Source organism: Python bivittatus, unplaced genomic scaffold, assembly GCF_059951505.1.
Source record: "Python bivittatus isolate LINGU-HERP-01145 unplaced genomic scaffold, Pbiv_v1 ctg000520_np1212, whole genome shotgun sequence".
Taxonomy (NCBI): domain Eukaryota; kingdom Metazoa; phylum Chordata; class Lepidosauria; order Squamata; family Pythonidae; genus Python; species Python bivittatus.
In genome coordinates this window covers 1,832,487-1,848,089 of record NW_028277080.1, presented here as the reverse complement: position 1 = coordinate 1,848,089, position 15,603 = coordinate 1,832,487, and positions in this window count along the sequence as shown.

The window sequence follows — 15,603 nt, the reverse complement described above, 5'->3', positions numbered from 1 at the left end:
CAACACTGCTCTAGAGGTAACTCTCTCATCAAGGAGACTATAAATAAGATGAAGAAAGTTAAATAACCAGCAGCTTTAAGATCCCTTCCAGAAGAGTCTCCATAATTCTCGGCAACCAAAGCCTGGCTAATATCTTGTTATTTTTTTAGACGCTCAGAGTAATTTGCAGCTACATTCTTAAGAGAGCTACTGATTATGCTAATGTTATTCATTGAGAGGTTGGTGTTTCATCATAGGAAGTTTTGTTGATAGTTTTGTTGATAGTTTACCACATCCAATTTACAGTTATTGTTAAAATGTATTTGGACAGTGTCCTTGTTTTTAATTCAAAACTAAACCTCTGGGGAATGTATCAATGCACTTAAGAGCCACTGATTTGACCCATCAGAACTCAATGAGTCTCATCCACACTCCTCAACTCACGATGACATTTTAGGTAGGTTGATTTCTTAAACCACTATGCCCTTCATTAGGAATAGATTCAGACAAATAGAGCTGTGCTCCAGGTTCTGTGAAGAATTACTAAGAGGATGCCTTGTGAACATTGAAAAGGCATTATACCAGTGCTGAGAATTAATCTTTTTTACGCTGAAATCATTCATTCTCAAACAAGCACCTAACAAAAATTTTGCCTTTTTTGGAGAATCTTTTAAGGATCTTTTTAAGAATCTTTCCCAAATCTTTTGCACTTATAAAATGTTTTAACCTTTTCTCCACTTATAAAAGCTTAATAGATTACAGGTAGGTCTTGATAAGTGCTGATAATGAATCCCACGAAATGGTCATGCTATTTGAATTCACACTATTCAGAGTGATATTTCAATGGCAAATAGGGCAACTGGTTCCAGCTTGACAGAAATAGGCAACAACATTTTTAAAGGTAAAATTTTATATGTTTAATAATGAAATAGAAGAAGGCACAGAACAGATATAGAAAGCAAAATAAAAAGTAATTCTAAATATCATTCCTATCTATCATCGAGATAAATAGATCTCATAAATATTTAAAATAAATAAATCAAGTGAACAAAGGACAGGCTGGAGGATAAAACCATACCCAAACCATACCTGCTGTATTCTGTTGTAGTTCTTCAAAGTGAGCCTGTTCTTTTTGGAGCTTTCCTCAAACAAACCACAAAAATATGAAACAAAGTACAGTACAGTACAATACAGTATACAATACAGTACAATACAGTATACAATACAGTACAGTACAAGGTTAGAGAACACTAACCTTGCTTGAGGTGACACCAAAAAGCTTCACAGCAAGTGTCTGTCTGCAACCACAATCTTGCCTAGAGGAAGCCACGACCACGTGTCAGAGCAGGGAAGATGGCCACGGGTGGTGTTCGTCAACCGACGCGGAGTTCGCAAACGGAAGCAAAATTTTGTGAACGCTGCTGTTTGCGAACCGAATTGTTCGTGAACAGAAGCGTTCGTGAACCGAGGTATTACTGTATCTAAAACTCCAATGGCAACTGCACATGCGCTAGCCTCGCATTAACTGCATTTTGGCTCACATTAAACATGACCTAGTATCAACTTATAATTTGCACTAAATCGAAAATCACACTATTCAAATCGTGACTTACCTGTATACAAACATTTAAAAACCCCACTGCACTGTCCCGTATTATGAGCTTTTGTACTGCTATGCCTAGCTGAATTACACTGATCTAGAGATCACTATTTGCCATTCTCCATATTGTCCTGGACAGCCAGCCTAGTGCAGTGATTAAGGCACCAGGCTAGAAACCGGGAGACTGTGAGTTCTAGTCCTGCCTTAGGCACACAGCCAGCTGGGTGACCTTGGGCCAGGCACTCCCTCTCAGCCCTAGGGAGGAGGCAAGGGCAAAACCCCTCTGAAAAACCTTGCCAAGAAAACTGCAGGGACTAGCCCAGGCAGTCACCACTGACTTGAAGGCACCCTCCCTGCTGAAAAAATTGTCCTAACCCTGAGAGTTTCTTTCTGCAGTTGATTGGCCTGATCCCAAAATAGTGAATGGCTGGTTTGAAGACCTGAGAATAAAAAAACCAGAGTTCGCAGAGACCTACGAAGGAAAATTAGAGGGGGGAAAAAAGAGCTCCAAAAAGAGTTTACAAATGAAGCCTTAGTGAAGATAGGAATGAACATCCTCAGGATCTGTAGAGGTAGAGAAAACTGAAATGTATACGCAGACTTGAAAAAACTAGCCAGACGCCCCTAAAACTCATAAAACCAGAACCACACAATATATATACAGTAAGTAATCCATGAGACCTCAGGCAAAAATGAGGGCTGAGCATTTCTCAACTGATTTTCACTTGACAGAGAATTCACTTTTTATACTTAAGGTACCCTTATGTGTTGTGGGGTGACCTTGATCTGCCCTCAAATCGGCCACAAGATTTCACCAGGTGCCAAAGCAGAGAGGAGCTATGGATGGCTAGTAGAGCCACGCCTTGCTCTCATGTTCCTGGCAACAAGTAGGGACTGGAGACTGTGCAGTACATTGTGGATTAAGCAAAGGCCTTGAAACCAATCCAGCCCCATTCAAAGCCATAGGCATTATGCGTCCACCACAGGCATTTCAGAGGGATTATGCACTGCAGCACTTTGTCACGATACCAAAAAAAGTCAAATTGTTTTGCTATAGGCCTCTGATGTGCCACTAATTCTCCATGTTCCTCTTTGTTTTTAGATAAAGGAAAGCGTTGGCCTCCCTCTTTTCTGGATTGGGCTGCGTTTGTCAGTGCATTTTCTGCAAACCAGGTACACCTTTTATCGGATCAACAATAGGTGACCTTTTCTGACTTCAAGGGAAACAATGGAGTGGATTTCGCAGCAGAATTTCTATACATGACAAGATTCACTTTTCGTCTCCTGGAAAGGAGTTTTAAAATTGGATGGGTGAAAGAATGAATGAATGTGGTTTTTCTTGTCGTGCATTGCTGCAGGCGTGGCAAGTTCATCACAATCTTTAAGTGCCTAGGAATACGAATTGGGTTTTCCCATGCCCTCACCTCTAGTTAAGCACTCGTGTAGGCACTCTTGGGGTACCTGCAGTTCCTTCTTTGGAGCCAAGTCCGTGTCGGTGCTGGGAGAAGCTGATCTGATGGTTGGGCCCAGTGGAGAGCCCAGCCAGAAGACCCAGCCCTGGGGCTGAATCAAGCCATTTCATCACTGCCATTCCATGAGACTGCAGACCAGTGAAAGAAATTCAGCTGTGCCTTCAGCACCCCTGAGAAACTGTTTGCCTCATCTTAGAAACTCTTCCTCAAGAGTTCCTACCTTCCTACCACAGGCTACAGGAACAGTTTTCATCCCAGTTTGGGGTTACATAAGAACTGTAACGTAACTGTTACTTTGGCTTTTTTTATTACTCTCCCCCACCCACCCTTTTCTTCCTTTTTCATGTTTATCTATCTTATAAGCTGCCCAGAGCCTTTCAGAAAAGAGCAAGGTATAGCTATAAACAAATAAGTTGGGAGTGTATTGGATTGTAAGCCCTGAAGGCAGGGGATTTGTGTGTGTGTGTGTGTGTGTGTGTGTGTGTGTGTTTAACTGAGTTCCTTTGAGTGGGTTTTGCTGAGAAGGCACTGTTAAGCTTCTTAAAGACTCTCAGTTTCACTTCTGGTGTGTGCGTATCTGAGGAAAATGTTCATGGCATTAGCCCAGAGTCAAATCTAAATAGCTTGTACTGTCCTTACTCTTCATTAGATTTGTGATGTCACATCGATCCAGAGATGATTGGCTAGCCAACAATATTGGGAAACCATCATGTTAGCTTTGTGGTTTATGATTGGCTCCATATAACACAGAAAAAAAGGCAGTGAATAATTAAACAAGGAAATAAAACACAATTTGATTCAACTGCAATTCAAACATACTTACAGCAGAGGGCTGGAGGTAAATATTTGGCACAGTTGATTAACTTCAAGAAAATTATTTTGTTTGAGAAATGTCTTGTACGCTTTGACCAGCCGTCTAACATAGGAGAAAAATACTAAAAATAAATAGAGGATATATGTTTATTTAGCAGGCCTTCCCTGGCTGAGCTAGCTGCTTCAAATATATTTCCATGTGTCTAGATGTCGTGTGGTTTTCTGGCACAGTATTAATGAGAGGCAAGGCATAAAAATACAGCAACCTCACCAACCATCACACACGCAGAGACAGATAGACAGACATATATGCGCCCACACTATTTAGCAGGAATCATCCATCTCTTTTTTTCTGGAGAGGAGATCCCCATATCACTAAATAAAACGTGCAAATGTTTACATAACAATGAAATGTGTAAGAGGCCTCTTCTCATTTGCATTTGCACATACAAGAGCATGCAAAAGGCCAGAAGCAAATGAGCCGTTACACCTTTGATTGTAGGTGCAGAAACAAGAATGTCAGAAGAGGTTTTGCCAACTCCTACATCAACAAAAGTTGTTCAGGTAAAAGTCTCTCTTGTCTATTTTGAATTACAACACTGATTTCAGGTATCTTTCCTTTAATGTAATCCTTCCCACCACATTTTCCTTCTGATTACAGGTGGCTTTGTGTGTTTCCAACAGACAAAATCAAAGCACAGCTTTACTAAAAAAAAAAGAGAGAGAGAGAGAAAGAAAGTGCACATCATCTTCAGCCATTCTTCAAAGTAAATCTACACCTTGATTTGGCTTGCTCCTACCTCCACTCCATCCCACTTATCAACAAGAGATTTTGAGAATCTCTGCGGCAACATGAATCACTGACCATGTTCAGCATGACTGAAAACCACCGGTTTCCCCAAGGAAATCAGCAACATTTATTCCTCCGCCATTCCTGTTTAGACCAACTGTGGTGCAAATACAACATAAGCTAAGGAAAGGAGTAGGAATAACTGATAGACATGTATGGACAACATACAAGAACTGCTGGGTCTTGCAAGAGCTGTTGTGTCTTACAAATTTAACACCAGTAGGGAACTGCTTCCTGATATAAATTCCAGCTTCAGAGGAGGGAATTTCCTGTGTGCCAAAGCAAGGGTAGGAGTTTACATTCCTGCTATGATCCAGAAAATCATCAATGATCCCTCTGCCTTTCCTGATGCTGGTTTTAAAACCCTGCAATCCTGCAAGTGAACTTAACCTCACATCTACTTTAGTGTCAGTCAATAGGTGAGAATAGTTGAGCAATGAAAGTTACGCATTTGTAAAAAAACAAAAATAAAAATGGGGAAGATGAAAGAAAATAAAAGGTGACAGTGAAAGCAAATAACTGGCTGTGTCTATAGCTGCTCATAGTGTAGAAGATACACCAGATCTACCAATAGATCTCTGTCTATTCTTCAATAGATTTGGAAGGGTTTTAATTTCATGTGATAGAATCCTAACAATTCAGTAGATTTATTCCCCCTAAGTGGGTTGTGAAAAGAAAATTTTGAAGCAAAACTAGAGTCACCCAGGCTCTTTATGTTGCAACAGTAAGGTTTTGTGTGAATGGAAGTTCCCTATCCCATGGACCTGAAGCTCCATCTGATAGTCTCCTTAGGACATTTGTGCCCCACCTGTACCACTCTTATAGACTTGGGCTCTCACTGATCAACCCGAAAGGCCTAATAAAACAAAGGAGATTCCATAAACTGAATATCTGCCCATTCCTAGCTTACAGTGACTTGGAGGTGAGCATGGAGATCAAGAGATGCATTCCATGAGGTTAACAATTCCACTGAAGAACTCCAGTGTTGCAAAAAAAAGAAAGCTTCTGGAATAGCCAGCCAGAAGAAATTCAACATGGCTGCCCAATGAAGAAAGACCGCAGCACATCACTGATGGTAGATCAGTGTCCCTCCACTTGCTATTGCTTATTTATTTATTAAATTTGATATAGCCACCCACTCCAGTGGACTCTGGGAAGCTCACTGTTGGTACCAGAGTGAGACCTCAGAGCTCAGCCTGCATGGCTCAGGAACTGTGGTGCTTACTTCATAGCTAGAAACTACTCTCTTTTTTCATATTTATTAAATATTTACTTTCTGCTTATGTAACACTCAAGGCAACTTACAACGTTTAAAACAAAATGCCAAATCTAAAACATGACAACACTACCCATGCAGTTAAAATCAATTAGCAGTAACATGCTGGGCAAAAGAGATGCATTTTTGCCCTTTTCCTAAATACTGGGAAGGGCCTTCTATGTGACTAGACAAATGCGCATATGAAGGAAGTATGAGGAAAAGAGGTACAATAAAAGAAAAAATTAAATAAAACTTTTGTTTCTTTTTTATTGAGGACAAGGGGTGCAAGCAATTTATTTTATTTCCTTGTCCTGCAGTATGACAATAAGGCATTACCCCCCCACCCCCACACTAGGCCTGCAGCACTTTGGGACAAGAAAATGATTAAAACATGCCCTTGACTCCTTATTCTCAAAGTTTTGAGGCTGACAGAAACAAAGGTTTCTCTGGATCTTCTTAAACTGCTTTTGAGGGATTAGGAAATGGAAACGGTGATGTGCGAGGGGGCTCTGAACATGCATCCCCAGTGGCTTTGTTGCCCAGAAGACTGCTTCCTGAATTAACATCTGTGGCTGACCTCAACTCATGATGACTTATCTCAGGTACCAGGCCTATGGCTAGAAAGGAACAGCTGTTGGAACAAGCTTCAGTCACATTTTTCTTCCCTCCCCACATTTTTAACCATCTTGCCTGAGGAAGTTCTTGAAAAGTGTAAGCCTGTATTATTTTGTAAACCTTCAGCTAACCTAACAAGGGAAGTGCTCTGAGAAGGAACTTGGACTGCGTTCCAGTGATCAGTGAGGCTGCTTTTAACAGCAACAGCAGCAATAACAGAAGTTGACTACTTGCAGATGGCAGGCAACAAGTAGTTGGGGTGGATGGAAGAGGCTCTCCAAAAACCTTCTGTTTGCTTTGGAGGGAAGTAACTCTTACCTTTAACATGATCTGCCTCAGTGTGGCCCATTCTTGCTGCTTGTACATGCATAAATAAAAAGTTAACTAAAAACGACTCCATCCTCTCCCCCAAAGAGAATGGACTCATTGAACAGGTGCTTCTTGATCTTCCCTCACTTGGGGGAAACAGGTTCATTTCAAAATGAATAAAATACACATAAAACAACAGAAGGCAAAGGCCAGAGTAAGCGGGCCAGTGCATTAATATTCTCTGCAAATCAAGCTGTAACCTCCCTGCTCAGGATCCATATAACCATCAGCCTTCCTCTTCTCCTGAAGTGTTCCCGTTAGGTAAACTTATGGCACTTAGCTGCTTAAAGGCTGAACATAACTCAGCCAGGCATGCAGAGATGACGGAAGGGGAGCAGCGGCTGCCCAGATACAAAACCAAGATCGCTTACAATAATTCATGCAAGTGTGGCAGACCATGGTAGGGTTGTTACAGCTAAGGACTTGGAGGGACAGGCTAGATGCAAAAAATAAGAATGACAAAAAGGAATGGAATTGGAAAAATGAAACAGTCCCCTATATCATACTAATGGATTCTTCAAAAGCAAGGAAGATTTCAGCTTTTGCTTTTTAATTATAAGATTTATGAAGCAGCACCAAAGATAAAAGCATGAGGGCATATATATGTGTTGCTTACAAAAGTAAAAGAAAGCTGGTTCATGTCCAAATATTCTTTAAAATGTTTTCTGATTCTGTTTTATTTCTGAGTAAAATTGGGAGCAAAGCATTTACTGTTTCCCTGATCAAATCTGATAGGGTTGTCTGGGTCAAATAAAATTAGCTTGGGGGCAGTTCTCCTTGCTTATTGATATTGAGCCAACTCTAATTTCAGACGTATCTGCATTAAGTGGACATGTCCATTCAAGTGCTTATTGAAGATGAGTCCCTCGAGATAGAAGAATATATTCTTTGCACATATTTAATTCAAATCACATAAGAGTCCAGAGAATCAGTGTCCTTGTGCAGAGTCCAAAGTGGTTAAATTTTGAATCACTTCTTGTTGCCATGATCTGCATATCAAGCCACTATTAAAATCACTGGTGCAGAAATATTGTAAGTTGAAAAAATAGCAGGTTATTGTCAACATGATAAGTTTTTCTCCAACCTGCTTTGGGCACCTAGTCTCAGGTGACCATGTAGTTTGGAATTCTGTAAATTATAGTCCCAACACATTTAGAGAACACCAGCTTGGGAAGGCAATTGTGATACTTTGAGGCCCAATATTTAATGATTTTTGGGTTGTTCTTATCTCAGAAGCATAAACTGCCATTTCTAGGGAATGAAGTGCTGAGAAAGCATTAGCATTCAGCTGAAGAATTAAAATGTGCAAATTCTAACCCAGATGGATCACGTGTGTTAGATCAAATATCTTAAACATACTGGAATGAAAATCAGTTATTTGACCACAGACAGCCTATGAGATAGTATACTTTTACTGCATCAGTTAAATGCAAAGGCCAGGAACAGTTATTTTAGAGATATTCTAGCTAAAGATTTGAACGTGCTCAGTGGGATTTTTAAGCCTATTATTTAAACATTAGGACTCCTTAAAATCTAACAAATGACATTTTTGAACATTTCTTCTATTGATAAAAAACTTGCCTTGTTGGTTTATCTAAAAATAAGAATCAATGTTTCTTAGACATATAAGTCTGCACAGTTCCTTAAATTTAAAAAAAATTAAGAGGTTAACTATTCAGATTTTAAACAACATTTCATATTAGAGGTTCCAATTCAAAAATTCATGTTCAAAAGTTGAATGAGGATACTGACAAATCAGTCACAATACAAAATATTTGCATATTTCTATTTCAGTTCTTCTCATACAGATGTTATTTATATACTTTTCATATATGATTTTAGTAGACATCCACTCAGTTCTCTGTTGGCATTTTGAAGGCCACAGAAAGTGATAGCTCCTCAGAAACACTTGTAAAAAAGATGATGTCAAATAAAATAATGGAGCAAGCAGTACATGCATGAGAAATGGGGTTTTCTTTCTATCTCTTCTTATATTCCCTGAACACCTTCTCAAACTGTTACTCGTTCATGTTATTTTATGCATCTGTTGAACACCTCTTGTGGTACCACTGTGTTTCCATTTTGTTATTGTTAGCTGCATGGTTCCAGCCACTCAGAACTCACAAAACCAGCCTGAGGTTGTGAAAAGCCACACACCTATCACATTCAGCAATATGGTGGCAATATGAAATAAATTCAGAGTAAGCCCCATCACCATTGCCATATTTCTGGAGAAGTGTTGCAAAAGAAGTGCAAACACTTGTACACATGGTCACAGCTCTTGCCATGTCTGTTAAAAAATAATGTAAGGAATAATGTAGTGGCAGGGGAGTGAACATGTTCACAAAAAGCACTATTAACATTTAGCTGACATAAAATATAAAAAGAGACTGCTTAAGGTATAGAACATTGTATACATATATGAGTGACACTTTAAACAAACTTTTTAGCATACATGATAAATATTTGATATGGTTATCAGGGACTAAGGTACACTGTCTACAAGACATCAGTCGGTTGTTCCAGATCTGTAATATTCCAGATCTGTAATAGATCAGCTCTGCTCTCATCATGAAACGCCATTGATGTCAGTGATTTCATAATCCTAATATAAAACCAGTCTTAGCTCTCAGGCATGTGCAATACAAAATGCAAAGGAAATCCAATATGTTTCATTGAAATATGTGTCACCTATTTTGAGATCTTACATTCAGACATGCCATTACTCTGTGGGTGGTTCCATTCTTTTACATTTCCTTCCATTGTTCATGATGTCAAATAAATGACATGGAACTGACTCAGAGCAAACAATGCTGAAATGTTGATCCATTTTTGCACATAATCATCAGACATCTTCCAGCAGTGCTCACAATATTCTCATCCATTTACAGCTAATCCTCCCGTGCATTTGCAATTTACCAAATGTTGCTCTTGTGAGAAAACTTTTTAAAAAAGCAAATACCTTAACAGTGAAAAAACTTCCTTCCTTCCTTCCTTCCTTCCTTCCTTCCTTCCTTCCTTCCTTCCTTCCTTCCTTCCTTCCTTCCTTCCTTCCTTCCTTCTCTTCTCTTCTCTTCTCTTCTCTTCTCTTCTCTTCTCTTCTCTTCTCTTCTCTTCTCTTCTCTTCTCTTCTCTTCTCTTCTCTTCTTTTCTTCCTAGGTAGGTAAAACAAGGAAGTAACAAGTGAGAATTAAGCAGCAAACATTTCAAGGCTGAAAAGAAATGAAGAAAAGCAATCCCAATTTATGTTTTACATTTTTGGCATACATGATAAACATCTGATATAGTTATCAGAGACTAAAAAGCAAAGCCAATGACAAATAAACAAGCTTGAGATAATTTAAAAGAGCCCTTTGTGGAGTAGCCAGTAACTAAGTACTTAGCAAAGAGCCCAATTCATTCAGCCTCACTGGAACACAGAGAAAGTAGGAAATTCAGAGAAGTCAGTCTCTAGTCAGGTATGGATAGGATGTAGGCTGGTTGATGACATGCAGAGCAGTTTGAGGATTTTACATATTAAGCCCTCTTATGCTACAAAGGTCAGGAGATGAAAAGCAGTGCTTCTCTCATATTAACTCCAACCTTGGTGGATACCCGCAGGAAAAATTGTAGCAAAAGTTGAAGTCACTGATGTTTTGCAGGTTTTGGTGCTTTGACCAAATGCATACATCTACTCCCTTGCCCCCATAGGCTGCCATAAGATAGCTTTAGAAAAGCATATCTCAGAATGTGGTTCCCAACTGACTGTGACAGCTACTGCAAGATAAGGGTTAAGGTGTTGGACAAGGACCAAATTCAAGTCCACATTCAACCCTGAACATTCATTGGGTAGTCACAGGGTGGTTGATGTAGGGATGAAACATCCATCCATCCATCCATCCATCCATCCATCCATCCATCCATCCCCTTCACCTTATTCCTTTTTAAGGCAAGCAACATAAAGCAAAACCCAGGAAATAAATATCTAATAGTGAGCAAAAGAAATTACAGATAGGAAATAAGACAAAAGGAAATAGAACTGAAGTCAGCTTGGTTTCTAAGTGATAGATAAATTGTATAAATAAATAAATAATTCTTTATACCAACACTATTTATACCTCTATCCTTGTAAACTATCCTCACATTCATTATGTTCATGCACCAATCCATGCATTGCCTTTAGTTCTTCCTTTAGTTTCTCTCTTCTCTTCTTATGATCTCCCTCCAATCACAACTTTGTTAGTCTTCCCCTTCCTCTTGACATATTCACCTTTCCCTGATTTCCTTGGTGATTATGTCCTCAATCATTCTGTCTTTCACCAAACCATCGCAATGTAGAATTCTTTCATTCTGGTCACTCATCAGCACTGATGATGTTACCTAGTTGGGCAATAAAACATCTGCAAGCAAACAACCAAGCTTAGAGAGCACCAAGAACTCCACAATCCACATTCATTCAGCATCCATTCGTCCTTGACTCCCTCTGTTGTTTTATCACATGCATTTCATACACCCTCATTTCTATAATTTACTTTTGTTTCTTTTGACCTATGGAATTTTTATATCCATATAATAAAAGTGGGCAGAAGTACGATCTTAAGCCCAAAATGTTCATTTCTTTCAATCAAGAACCAGATTTTATATTACTCCCTAAATTTCTACATCTTAACATTTTCCCATCCATTTCCTCACTTTTAATAAACATTTTCAAGCAGGGTCTCAAACCTGCAGCCTGCAGGCCACCAGGGGCCATCTAACTTTTAGTGCAGCCCATGCCTTGCTGACTCCCACAGCTGGAGAACAACAGCTGGAAGTAGAGCAACAGCTTGCTGATGTCAACCAAGCATGAAAAAAGCATGGCTTGGTGTCCAGGTGGGGCAGGCCAAGGGGCAGCTTCAGTCCTAGCCTGTCAGCTCTCCCAGGTAAACCAGACAGGAAACACGCCCAGATGAGCTACTTACACTTTACTGATAGTCTACATTAACAGAATCTTGCAAGTCTGAAAGTGCAAATCTCTCGCCGTCCCTATTTACCGCCTGATCAGTTAGGGCAGGTCCTTTCTAAGTCTCTTTCTCTTTCCATTACTCATTTGGGGGTTCCTCCCCCTTTTATTAGATCTTTCCCTAGGCAGCATCTCTTCCCCAACCCCCACCCCATCTCCCAAGGTCATTCCCACATACCTTCACATAGCCCGACATCAAGGCTGGGGCTGGGACGTAACCTCTCATCACTGGCAGGGCTGGCAGGGGAGGGAATGGTGTTCCATCCTCCTTGACATCAGAGAGAGAGCCAGTTTGGGGTAGTGGTTAAGAGGCTAGAGTAGAAACTGGGAGACCATGAGTTCTAGTTCTCTCTTAGGCACAGAGGCCCTGGGGTGGTCTTGGGTCTGTCATTTCCTCTCAGCCCAACCCACCTCACATGGCAGTTGTTGTGGGGGGAATAGGAGGCATGCCACCTTGAGTTATACAAAAAAAAAGTGGGATATAAATCTAATAAATCATCATCATCATCATCACCATCATCATCATCATCATCATCACCGACCTTGCCAGGATTTACTGAGAGATGCTACCATCACTGCTGCCTCCCTCCTCTGCTCCTGTCTGAAGTGGCCAAACCCTCACACCTGAACAAAGAACTGCAGAGCAGAAGCAAGCCCTGAGCTGTGCCAGCCTGGCCTTCCCCACCCCCACCCCCCCGCTATTCCTCCAGCTGGTAGGGTTGGAAGGAGGCCTCTGGGGAGGGAGGGGACCACCAGGTGAGGCACAACTGGCATCTCTCAGAGCATCCTTCCTGACTCTTTTAGCTGGTGCCCACCCACCCACCCCTTGTGCATCCCAAAGGGCTAGTCCCAGTTTCTGTCCTGGGCTGGCTGCTTTCCACTTTCCACCCGAGCAGCCGTACAAGGTAGGGGAGGCTTAGGCTCAAATCTTCAATTTGATTCAAAGCCCCAAACTGCCAAGCTTCCTCATGAATTATAACTGGAAAACATCAAATGGCAAACACCTTTTTCTTCTGTGTGAAAATCTGAAACTGACTTACATTTGCAGGAATTATGAGAGGGAGGTTTGTTTGTTTGTTTATTTAAATTTATCGGCCACCCAACTCCAATGGATTCCACGTGCCAAACTGAAGAGGAAGCGTGAGTTTTTTTCCTCCTTTGGGTAGTGCTAATATTTTTATTTCTTGCTTTCAGGCACAGTTGACTCTTCTGAGGTGATAAATCCTGTCAAATGTTCAAAGTTTTATCTTGTTATTCAGCAACAATCCAGACCAAATATAGTTCATTACAAATGCTCCCAGATAAGTGGCCCAAAATAGCTATTTCCTAGTAAAGTTTTTAAATTATTATTTAATAAGTGTAAGTCTAATGGCATACCCTGATACCCTTTATTTTTGAGTGACTAGAGACTTTTGTACATATAAAAAGCCTTCAGGGTTGTGACTTTCAAGCTTATGAACTAGTCCTCAAATGACCCTTATCACTATTTGAGTTTGAGTCCTCTCTTCTATGAGGCACACAAATTCATCTCCATTTTCTAATTTTTCACCATTGATGTCTAACCTGTCCTTTGCTCCATTTTCCCTGTCAAACACAGCTACCTCAATCTTCAATACATTAATGTTCAGATCTCTATGCTTTGTTGCATCCCTCAGTCTAACTAACATAAAATATTTTGCTTTATGAAAATAACTTCATAAACTTAATCAAGTACTTTAAAATAGATGCAGAGGCACACATTTAATGTACCAGTAGATGGCGCTTGGCATATGAGGCCATTCTGCAGTAGTCATTAAATTTTTCTCCCCATATTGTAGACACTACTTGGTTTTCCTGAGCAGAAAGCAGCTTTAGGTCTCAAATGTAATTTATGGCCATACCTTTAGCAAAACAGAGTGGCAGAGAGAAAAGTTAACTGTTTTAAACACTGGTTTTCATTCTTCATTTTAAGAGCAGAGCTTAGACTCTTAAAAGAAAAACCACTGTTGTCTGAAATGTCAGTGGTGTAAGGAATACAGGTACTTCAAAATGAGCCAAAACTCCATAGGAGAGATCTACAACCTATAATTTCTAAATATCAGAAATAACATCGCAATCCTTTACATGTCTATTTAAACGTGAGTTTGTATCTTTAAGAGCAAAAATATCGCTCCCTCCCTGATTGCTATGAAATCTGAAGAATTCTGCTGTACTCTTTTGAGCAAGGGAGCAGCCCTATATTATCTAAGTGGTTTTCCTTTGAGATTAGAAGACTACTCCTAAATACTTAGAGCATCTAATCTGCTTTATAGTCTGATTATTAATATACCAATAATGGCTTTTGAATTGACCACAACTTTAGGTTTATAACTTATAATTAACTGCTCCTCCTTATAGTGTCATGCAAACTTAAACTTCAGCACGAGCTGTTATTCAAACACTGCACATTCGTGGTAATCCCTAGATATGAAAGTATTTGAAAACTCTAAAGTAAAAAAGGAAGGGGCAAGAGAAACTCCAATCAGCCCAGTTGTTGAGTCTCTGGGAGTCGGGCGGCATGTAAATGTAATAAATTATTTTTGTTGGTCGCACAGTCAGCCAGTTGTTTAGACTGGATTTGGCATCTTTATCCACCTATTGAGTCCTTCCCAAGGACCTGGGATAGGCAGATGTTGTTGTTTGATGGTGATAAAGGTATCATCACAGGATGTAAACTGTTCCAAGTAAAGCTGCCTTTTGCAATTGACTGATGGTGATTTTGTCAATGCTGATGGTCTTCAAGTGGTGCTCCAGATGTTTTGGGATTGCATCCAAGGCACCTATTAGTATTGGTACTATCTTTGCTTTCTTTTGCCACAGTCGTTCTATTTCTATTTGCAGGTCTTTGTATTTTGTGATCTTCTTCTTCTTCTTCTTCTTCTTCTTCTTCTTCTTCTTCTTCTTCTTCTTCTTCTTCTTCTTCTTCTTCTTCTTCTTCTTCTTCTTCTTCCTCCTCCTCCTCCTCCTCCTCCTCTTCTTCTTCTTCTTCTACTTCTTCTTACTACTACTACTACTACTACTACTGGAGTTTCAAATGCAAAGCATTTGGAAATCTTCAGATTGGGGAAGAAGGAAGGATTCTAGGCCTGCTGCTGTCAAATATTGGCACAGCAGTAGTATTATGATAATGTGCCATCAAGTCATTGTCGACTCCCAGTGACCCCATAGATAGATTTTCTCCATGACGATCTATCCCTAACCTGGTCTTTCAGGTCTTCCGAAGGTGCACTCATTTCCACTGTAACCGAGTCCATTCATTTGCTGCTGGTTGTCCTCTTCTCTTTCCTTCCACCTTTCCCAGCACCAGAGCCTTCTCCAGAGAGCTGGGTCTTCACATAATGTGTCCGAAATAGTGTAATTTCAGCCTGGTCATTTGTGCCTCAGGTGTGAACTTGGATCGATTTAGATGACATTGAGTCTGGCATAGGAATTTGCTCACTTTTGTGAGTCTGGTGGGGAGAAATGGCTGGTTGAAAGTCAGGAGGACGTGTTTTACATTTCTTAGACTGGGTAAGTAGTGAAAATCTTTCAGATCAATTGTTCTATTTCAGCATTTGAGGAGCTGAGAGAGGGAGGTTACAATAACCTTGTGGCTGTTCCATCTGTGGGCATTCTGATGGATTTCTAGGAGGAGTTGCTTTTTCTATA